The sequence below is a fragment of the Microtus pennsylvanicus genome, chromosome X (genome assembly GCF_037038515.1).
Source record: "Microtus pennsylvanicus isolate mMicPen1 chromosome X, mMicPen1.hap1, whole genome shotgun sequence".
Classification (NCBI taxonomy): domain Eukaryota; kingdom Metazoa; phylum Chordata; class Mammalia; order Rodentia; family Cricetidae; genus Microtus; species Microtus pennsylvanicus.
In genome coordinates, this window is record NC_134601.1 from 135586175 (window position 1) to 135596357 (window position 10183).

Sequence of the window (10183 nt, forward strand, 5' to 3'; positions counted from 1 at the left end):
CCGGTAAGCCACTGCCACATGGCGATACACAGATTAATGGAGATGGGTTAAATTAAGATGTAAGAGTTAGCCAAAAGGAAGCTAGAGCTAATGGGCCAAACAGTGATTTAAATAATATGGTTTCTGTGTGGTTATTTCAGGGCTGAGCAGCAGGGAACTAACTTGCAGCCTCCTTTAACAGATATCTCCTCTTCTTTGTTGCCTGTCCTTAAAAGTCTAGTTTTTAAAAAAAATTACCAGGCAACTACTTTATACAGACTTTTATCCACATTCCTGCCTTGGTATGTGTGGGGGTCACCTGTCCTGCCTACCTTTCTTGCAGTGACTACAGATAACTCACAAATGCATAATTGTTGAATGAACGTTATTCAGTTGTAGCCTACAATTGCAAACATTTCCTTGGAAACTACTGTGATTACTCTTGGTTGCACAAGGAAAGCATTAGGGGCTCTCAGTTTGATAAATTGGTCAACAATACCCCCACTTCCCTCCTTCCTTGCCCATCCCCTGAACTATATTGAATTTGTAATGACAGTATCTCTCATTTTTCCAAATTGTATTATACATCCAGAAAATATACATTCTCTGGAATTGGCATGCCCATCTTACAATCTCATTTGGCCAGAGGTTTGGCTGCAATTTGTCTGCAGGCTCACATGCTCCTATGTGGGCTAGACTGACACTGTACAACCTTCCTACCATTGCAATCTATTGCTCATATACATTACACAGAATGCTAAGCATAGGTCAAAAGATGCTGCCAGGAGAACACTTTAACAAGGTTTCTTTCTTTTCTTGCTTGTTAATTCAAAAAAGAATGCTGCATTTGGTATTTTGTATAAGGCAATGAGAAATAGGTGAACATACATGTAAACGTTTGCTTTGATGCAGGGGATTGCATAAATTAACGCCTGCCTCACCATGGGCAGTTGTTTCTACCAGAAGATTTGGTTGAGATAGAGGGTACTAATTCACTTGATATCATCCGGCCCAGAGTCACTTGAAGAGCAAGCTTCTGGCCGGCATCTTAGTTTCTAAGGTAATCACAAATCATTTGTGCTGACATTTAAGATCTGACAGTCAGCATTGACCTTGGAATGAAAGCAAGGCTTCAGAGAGGATAGCCAAGTTCATTTGCATCAAGACCTGAAACCGGGGATGGAGTTCTGTGGCCAGACTGCAGTATGTTGGTTGCGTCAACAGACATTTATTGACGGCCTAGTATGTGCCAGGCTCTGTTATTTCTTCATAATGCTGGTCTTCTGCTAAGCTCCAGCTCTTTTTGGCTGCCTTGTTTCCTCTCCACAGGTGTTCTTTCCCCTCTATTTTCTCATGGAGTGAAGAAGCACGTTTCTTCTGATGACCCAGCCGCAGATATTTACTGCTGTGACTAGAACATAGAAACGGCTCATCTGCCGGCCTCTGGGAAGGAAGATGGCAAGACTCTAGCTGTGTGCTGGGGCTCCTCTAGTCAACAGCTGCCAGCGCCCTCTGGCAAACTCAGGTGGGGCTTGATAGCGCCAAGGCAAGAGCTATCAGGCTCTGGGAAGAGCTTCACTTCCTTGCTGGAATATTTAATTTTGAAGAGCTACCTCCAGCTGTTGAGTCAGCTGGTATGCCTGCAGATACATATTTCTGGCTCATTTGGGTGGTGGGCAGTTTCCTTCATGCCTGTGAACCTAAGTGAAATGCCTTCAGTAGACTTTTAATAATTGATTATTAGTTATTGGTTATCTGTAATTCCTAAACTTAAATTCCGAGGCAGGAAGGTTGTGAGTTGAAGGTTATTTTGGACTACAGAGTAGGATTTTCTGAAAAAAGAAAGCTAGTCTCCCTTTCTCCGCTCTAAGTTGAAGTCAAAGGACGTGTAATCATGTGTGTCTTTCCTGGTATGCACATATGTATGTTTGAATTTTTGCTTGGGAGCCTAGCCTTTAATGGCTGAGCCATCTCTCCAGCTCTATATATGTGTGTTTGTGAGAAATGCCTTTTCAGGATTCTAACTGAAAAAGAAAGGCAACTCAACATAAAAATAGTGACAATTATCAAACATCAGAGATACTGAAGGTGGGATATTGATGTTGCTGTTTATATTAGTTAGCTTTTGGTGTGTCACCCCTCAAATGTTAAAGAAAAAATAATTGTTGAAAGTTCTATAGATTCTGTTTGTGTAAAATAATAATTTTTATTGGTCACTTGTGATGATATTTTGTTTATGATCTAACATCTAAAGCTTGCCTGAAGATCAGAGTGTAGAGCTAGCCATACTAGTTAGCCATAGAGGCCAGGCAGTGGTGGCACACACCTTTAATCCCAGCACTCAGGAGACAAAGGCAGACAGATCTCCGTAAGATAGATCTTTCTCTAGGTAAATGAGGTTATTAGCCACTGTGACTATTCTTTATGCCCACACACTCACCTTTTTTTATCTTTATTCTAGCTTGCAACCATAAATATCTCAAATTTCAAACTGTCCTATCCTGGCCCTTCCCCTCTGATGCTAGCACATAGGGATGACAGTGAATCCTGGCAGCCTTTACATTTCCCAATCCTCCTGAGATATGCAGCAGCAAGTCCAGCCAGGCTGCCTCTAATCCCTGTCTTCCCCACCTTGCTGTGGCTCTCTGTCACGTGCTCATGGGATCTTGGGGATATTGAGAGGTGGTGGATCCTTTAAGAGCTGGAACAGAGTAGAAGGTGACAAAGTGACTGGGGCACATTGCTTGCAGAAGTGATTAATGTATTTTGAAGAGGATCCTGTTTAGTTCCTCTGACAGTAAGTTACTGGAAAGACAAAAGGAAGTAAAATGGAAGGAAGGAAGGAAGGAAGGAAGGAAGGAAGGAAGGAAGGAAGGAAGGAAGGAAGGAAGGAAGGCACGCCTCTGAATCTATCTGGCTTCCTTTCTCACCTTGTGGTTTTATCCATATGTATTCATCATTAGGGCATCATTTACCACGAAGCTCTCAGCAGATACTCAAGAGCTATTGGGCTTACAGCCTCTAAAATGATTAGACAAACAAAGCTCTTTGTATAGGCAATTCTTTGACTCCTTTGTTGTATAAACAGGAAATGGACTGATGCAAAATTTCTGTGACGTTCGGTTTTTTGTTATCTCTAACCTAGAACCTTCTGTACTTTCTGTAGTTCATATCTTCCTGTAACTTTATTGACTGGGCATCTTATTGTTGCAAGAGATCTTATTGTATTTCAACCACTTAATATTTTAAGGCCTTGAATGTCAGGAAAGTTGTAGCACAGAATATAAGAAACCATACTCTGAAGTCAGAAGATGAGATCAAGTCCCATTTTACCATTTATTAACATTATGATATTATTGCCTTTATCACTTTATTCCCTCAACCAAAATAAAAGACAATACTAGTGACTTTATGAGCTTGTTAGAATAAGGTGGAAAACTCCTTGCAGAACAGGTTATCATCATGCCCAACAAATAATAAATGCTTAGCAGTGCTTATGATTTCCACATTTGTATTATGCAACTGTGAGGTCAACTTCCTTCTCCACCTATCAAGACTTATTACATTATCAATACAAATACTCATATCATCTTCCTGCCTGTGTCACTACTCGCCGCAATCCCTAGTTTTCGGGCCTGTGGAATGATAGAACTAGTCTGTTGGGAGAACTTCCACGCTTAGCCATCTCCAGTCCCACACACCAGAAATCAGTGGGGTGGGGGCTTAATGAAGGGCTTTCACTAGTCCGTCTCTGTTTATTGACTGGACCTACAATACAATAATCAAGGCATGCAATCTTGACAGAAGCCTGAGGAGAGGTCACCCTGCCTCTTCTGGAACTTTTAGAGCTGCAAGGAACTCATTGAGATAACCTCTGTGGTAGTCTTAATATCTTCACCCCCTCGATTCCAGTGTGGAAATCCTTCCCTGCAAGATGATCACATTAGGAGGCAGGAGTCTTGGACAGATAGCAAGATCATGAGGCTTAAAACCTTTATACACATGTTATTATTATCCTTTAAAAAGCTAGGGCAAGCAGCTCCAACTTGCAAAATGAATGTAGCCCAATGCGTTTGCAGATGACAACTCCTTATTACAATGACAAAAGGTTGGACACCTGCACGTCTAGAGAGATCCCTTTCCCTCTCCCTCTGCATATGGCCACAGCAAGAAAGTGCCACTTGTGCCAGAAACTAGGGTATCACAGTGTGTCGAAGATGCCAGCACCTTGAACTTTAGTGCCCTAGTCTCCTGAACTGAGAAATGATGTTTTGTTAAGTACAGGCCACCCACTACATACTCTTTAGGGAGTCAGTTCTCTCCACCCACTTTTATCAGGGTTCTGGGGAGTTGAACCCATTTCAACAAGCTTTCCCAAGCAGCCCCTCTAAACGCTGAGCCGTCCCACAGGACCTATAGCTTTTGTTATAACAGCCCAAGGAACTAAGACATTCAGCTAGTGCTGAGGTACTTTTTCATACATTAAATGAGAGGGGGCAGGGTCAACTGAGAATTGTGGGGAGAGCTGGACGGACTGCCCCCAAGAGGGACTCCCCAGGTGGACTTTAATGAGCTCCACCCTCCAAGAAAGCAACTAATGTCACCCTGAATCTTCCTTCAGACCCAGACCTCTTATCTACTCTCTCATTGTAGGACAGGGAGTTTTTTTCCCCCATGTGCTATCTGGACACCTGGAGGCATGGTATATACAATAAGACCAGGACAAGTCATGATCAAAAGTTGTGTCAAGAGTCCCAGCAAGACAGTGTGACCTGGGGATTTGTTCCCTGCCCTAGGACCAATGTCACTGCAGTGAGCTTATGTGGGTGTCCCACTGGTGAGTAGGCAGGGTAGGTAGGAAGGGCAGTTAGTTACAAAGAGCTCGAGGTGAATCTTCTGGACAAAGTCTAGAAAGAAGTAGAGACAAAAAAGAAAATAGAGAATTTACTGGATCCCATGATAGCCTAGTCTATGGAGAGCTGGCATGCCTGCAAGGTGGCCTAGAAACATGGGGAGGGCTGGGGTGAAAGGGGTGCAGATGGTGTGGCGATAAGACACGTAAAGTTTCTGGGCCTTGAAATCTTTGTTCCCGGGGTTGTTGGAAGGCTTGCAGAAGGTTAGCTCTCGAGCTCTGCTGGCACTCTAGAAGTATATACTCCTTCTTCATAACAGCCAGAATCTGGAAACAACCTAGATGCCCCTCAACACAAGAATGGATAAAGAAAGTGTGGCACATTTGAACGTTGGAGTACTACTCTAACGACAAAAGAAACAAACAAACAAACCAAAGCAAAAACAATGACGTCATGAAATTTGCAGGTGAATGGATGGAACTAGAAAAAAAAACATCCTTATTGAGGTAACTGAGATTCAGAAAGACAAATATGTTATGTACTCACTCATAAGTGTATATTAGACATAAAGCAAAAGATAACCTATAGTCCATGACCCCAGAGAAGCTAAGTAACAAGGAGAACCCTAAGAGAGACATACATGGATTCCCAATGGGAAGGGGAAATAGAAAAGATCTCTTGAGAAAATTGGAAGCTGGGAACGTGGGGGTGAGGAAAAGGGAGGTGGTGGAGAGGGAGCGGGAGGGTATAAGGGAAGGGAGAAAGAGAGCATGAGGGAATGGGATGGCCAAGATGGGGGAAGGACAGAGAGGGAGAGCAAGGAAACGGATATCTTGATTGAGAGAGCCATTAGAGGTTAGCAAGAAACGTGGCACTAGAGAATTTTTCAGGAATCCACAAGGATGACCCCAGCTAAGACCCTAAGCAACAGTGGAGAGGATGCCTGAACTGGCCTTCCCCTGTAATCAGATTGATGAGTACCTTAATCGTCACCATGGAAACCTCATCCAGCAACTGATGAAAGCAGATGCAGCGATCCACAGCTAGCACTGGGTTGAGCTCCCCGAGTTTAGTTGAAGAGAGGGAGGAGTAATAATATCAGCCAAGGGTCAAGACCGTGATGGGGAAACTCACAAAACAGCAGACCTGAGCTAGTGGGAGCTCACTGATTCCAGACTGGCAGCAGGGAAACCTGCCTAAGACCAAACTGAGCCCTCTGAATGTGGGTGACAGTTGTGTGGCTGGGGAAATCCGTGGGGCTACTGACCATGGGGCAAGGATTTATCCCTAGTGCTTGAAATGGCTTTTTGGAGCCCATTCTCTTAGGAGGGATACTTTTCTCAGTCTAGATATAGCAGGGAGAATTTTGGTCCTGCCTCAAAGCGATGCGCCAGACCTTGTTGACTCCCCATGGGAAGGAAGCCTTACTCTCTCTGGGGAGTGGATGGGGGTAGGGTGGGGAGGAGGTGGGGAGAGCAGGATGATAGGAGGGAGAGAGAACTGGAACTGGTATGCAAAATGAGAAAAGGTTGTTTTTAAAAAAATAAATAAGAGAAAAAGAAGCATATGCTCCTAGCTCATATTCTCTCTTCAAGGGGATATACTACCCTGCCATGACCTTGCCAAGCTGCTGAGGTGACATTTCAGGACTATTAGAGCAGTCATGTAGGGACTGTCCCTCGCTTTACACCTCTGCTGAACTGCTCTCTGAGCTGATTGGCTACCAGGGCCCTAAGTAGCAGGTAGATTCAGGGGGCGCTGGGAGAGAAGAAAGGCTGGTGCTTGGAGGAATGGCTGTGATGGAGAAATCATTTCTCTTTTCAGAGGGGAAATAAGCCGAGAGTACCTGCTAGGAAACCAGTCCTGGGCCTTGCACTCAGAGGGAATGTAGAAGGCTTTTTGTTGGCATCTACTTTGGTGGACTAGAGGGGAAAGGTAAGTGCGTCACAACAGAGCACGCAGTTTTTACTTTGAGGTAACTTTCTTTGACATTAGTTGTTCAGTCAATCAACAGACATTACTGAATGCGTAGGTTGTGCCAGACACTCATTATCTTGGGTATTTGTAAATAGCACTCTGCCATTGGCTCTGCTCTGGGGATTTCCCTTGTCTTTCGCTAATGTGAATAATTAGGACTAACCCTAATTTCTTCTTCCATTTCAGCCAGGCCTTAGGAAACTTCCATTTGCATTCCTTCAGCGTTGCCTGACTGGTTAGCTAGTCGTAGCTAGTTAATCCTCTTGGCTAATGGGCTGAGCAAAGAGGTTAAGGTCACAGTGTCAATGCCCGGGAGCTGATTCACCTCGCTGCTTGTGCACACTGGCTTTCTTTTTCCACCTCCGCAGCGAATGCTCCCTACTCCCTTCAGATCCTTGCACAGTTTCTTTACTTGGCTATCTGCCATCTTGCCCGTAGTTACTGAGCTTCGGTGCCAGTTTTCATTTCTTCACCTTCATTCCCTGGTCAAGTATGGCAGTTTACAGCCTGACGGAGCCTTGTACTTCTCTAGACTGACATCCATTACTATTCATAATTATATATTTATTATCATTACTACTTGATATGGTTCCTTTGAGTCAGTAAAGGTAGATTTAAGCTGCACGTAATAAAATACTTGGCTGGTTGCAGTCGAAGTGTAAGAGACTTATTCACCTTTTGTGATGGCGCAGGCACTCCAACATAGCTAGGGGTTCTGTCCTGAAACCACAGGGCTTGTTAGTCTCTTCTATCTCTGCCATCTGTGGAAAATATACTTGATTACAAGATAACTGCTACTACTCCAGGCATTGTGTTCATATTCCTGTCAGAAAGAAGAAAGAGGAAAAATGAGTACCAATTGATTACTATTTATATCTTGTTGGCCAGAACTGGGCCACTGGGATACATGATCATTACTGGTCAGAAAAGAGTTCAAAAGGATAAAACTGTCTTTTGTTGTTGTTGTCTTCTTTTTACATGGGATTTGCAACTTGTGTAGCAAGGGCAAACCTGAGAGAGACAGAAAAGCCTCTGCGGTAGACCAGCCCAGTGTCCTTATGCCCTTACTACTTCAAAGCCAAAGCTGGGAGGGGCCGCGTTTGTTTTCTCCACCTGCACAGTGTCTATTTCGTTGTAGCATACTGTTGAATGTGACATATTGTTAACTGCAAATGAAGGAATGAATGAATTCTTATGGAAAGTTTTTCCCACCTTGGACCTGTCGCTGGTTGAGTGTGCAATGCCATTTGGAGGCTCCTGTGTTTGAATGCTGTCTCCAGAGGATGGCCCTGTTTTGAAATATTGTAGAACCTATGGGACACGGGACCTGGATGATAGAAGTAGGTCACTATGGGCAGGCTTTAAAGTTTAGAGCTACTTCTATTTCCAGCCTGCTCTCTCTGCTTCCTTGTCCTCCATTATAGATCCAAAGCCGTACTGAGAATTCAATACTTTTAAAGGGCTGGGAGTCTGTAAAGCAAGAGGAAAACACATAAGCTATGGTTAACATGAAATCCTAACAGAAAATAGGTACTCAGGGATTGGCCACACCTTTTTTTCTACCTCCCTATTAGGCATTGACCTTGTTTGTACTGTGTTGTTTCTGTGGGGCTCAGACTACTCATCCCTCTTTCTAGCTATGATACTTCTTTTCCTTGTCTCTGGACAAAATACCCGACAGAAGCAAGATGGAGGAAGACGGGTGTATAGTGGGGTAGGGCGGGTTGCAGCAAGGTGGAAGGACTTTGTAAGGAAGATCAAGGAAGCAGAGAGAGCAGGCTGGAAACAGAAGTAGGGAGAAACTTTAAAGCCTGCCATACTGACCTGTTTCTGCAAGGCAGGTCCCATGTGCCACAATCTACAGCTCAGAGAATCTGAGGATTAAATGTCGTAACTTGTGTTCCGTTCATGTTAACCAGGAACTTTAAGGCAGTTGGCCTTATACTGTACTCTGCTCTGTGGCTTTAGTATTACATCAAAATATTTGTTTAGGGCAAAGAAAATGATGAAATGAGAAAAGGATCTCTGGGCCTTTGTGAAGAGAATGGAGAGTGGAAAAGGAATGATTTGGCATGCTTTCCTGACTGTGAGTCTGGTGATGGCTCTTCCCTTCTCTGCCCGATGCTGCCCCCAAACAGCCTTGGTGGAACTGCATACTGCACCTACTGGTTTGTTGCTGCAGTTTTAAACAAATTGGTCAATAAATTCATTTAATAACAAAATCGCATGACTGATATGGTGGTTTGAAATAAAATGGGTCCCAGAGGGCGTGGCAGTATTAGGAGGTGTGGTCTTGTTGGAGTAGGTGTGGTATTGTTGGAGGCAGTGTGTCACTGTGGAGGTGGGCTTTGAGATCTCATGTGCTTAAGCCATGCCTTGTGAGGCAGACCGCTTCCTGCTGCCTGTGCAAACTGTAGAACTGTCAGCTCCCTCTCCAGCATCCCATCTACCTGCTCACTGTCATGTCCCGCCATGATGATAATGGACTGAGCCTCTGAATTCTGAGCCACTCAATTAAACTGACAAGGTAGAAAAGCCAAATGGAAGAAACAGCAAGGTGAGCTGGCAGGGTGAAGCCAACCAAACAAAATCTTGGTTTACACAGTCTTTGGTTCTCGACTCTTCTTCCTTCCTTCTTGGCATGGGTTCTGTGAATGCTAGACAGTCTTGCAGCAGTGAACCAGGTAGAAAGAGGAGGCTGACAGAGCAAGCAAGTAACTGTAACAGCGCCCTCTCTCATCCAGAGCCTCCTAGAGCTGGCGTGGTCTAACTGAGTAGTGCAACATGTTTTGTCCTGTCCTCTTCAGCACGCCCCCTCTCCTCCACAGAATGTCCCTCCCCTTAATCTCTATGGGCTATAGAGTTCTAGGGGAGACAAGATGCTCTTTTGGCTTCATTTCTCACATTACATTTCTCTGGAGTAAACAGCACTTCATTTTCCTTCCTTTGGTTCCACCAAAGGCATTTAAGGAAACTGTGCCGAGGGCTGGCATTCCTGGGCTTGCTTACTCCGTGCCTGAAGCTGACATCTTTTGTGTGCGTTTCATGGTTTATGGAAGAGTGGTTACAAATCAGCTCCCATTCTGGTAACTAAATTTTATTGACTTTTTCCAGGGCCTGTGGTGAGACTGACAAGTCCCCTATTTAATTGCTTCCTCCTTCTTGACGGCAGATTGAGGAAAGCAGAGGAGATGCAGGTGGCTTCGGAGCCAGAGAACTTCAAGTGGCCTTAGCTGGGTGGCTGAGTGGGGCTGGAGCAAGCGCAGGCCTGGGGATGTAACAACCTGCTGGCGGTTGTGAGCTGTGATTTTACGGCTGCATTGGGGGCAATAACTGAACAGTGGGGCCTTTGGACTAATTTGAAGAATGCTTTG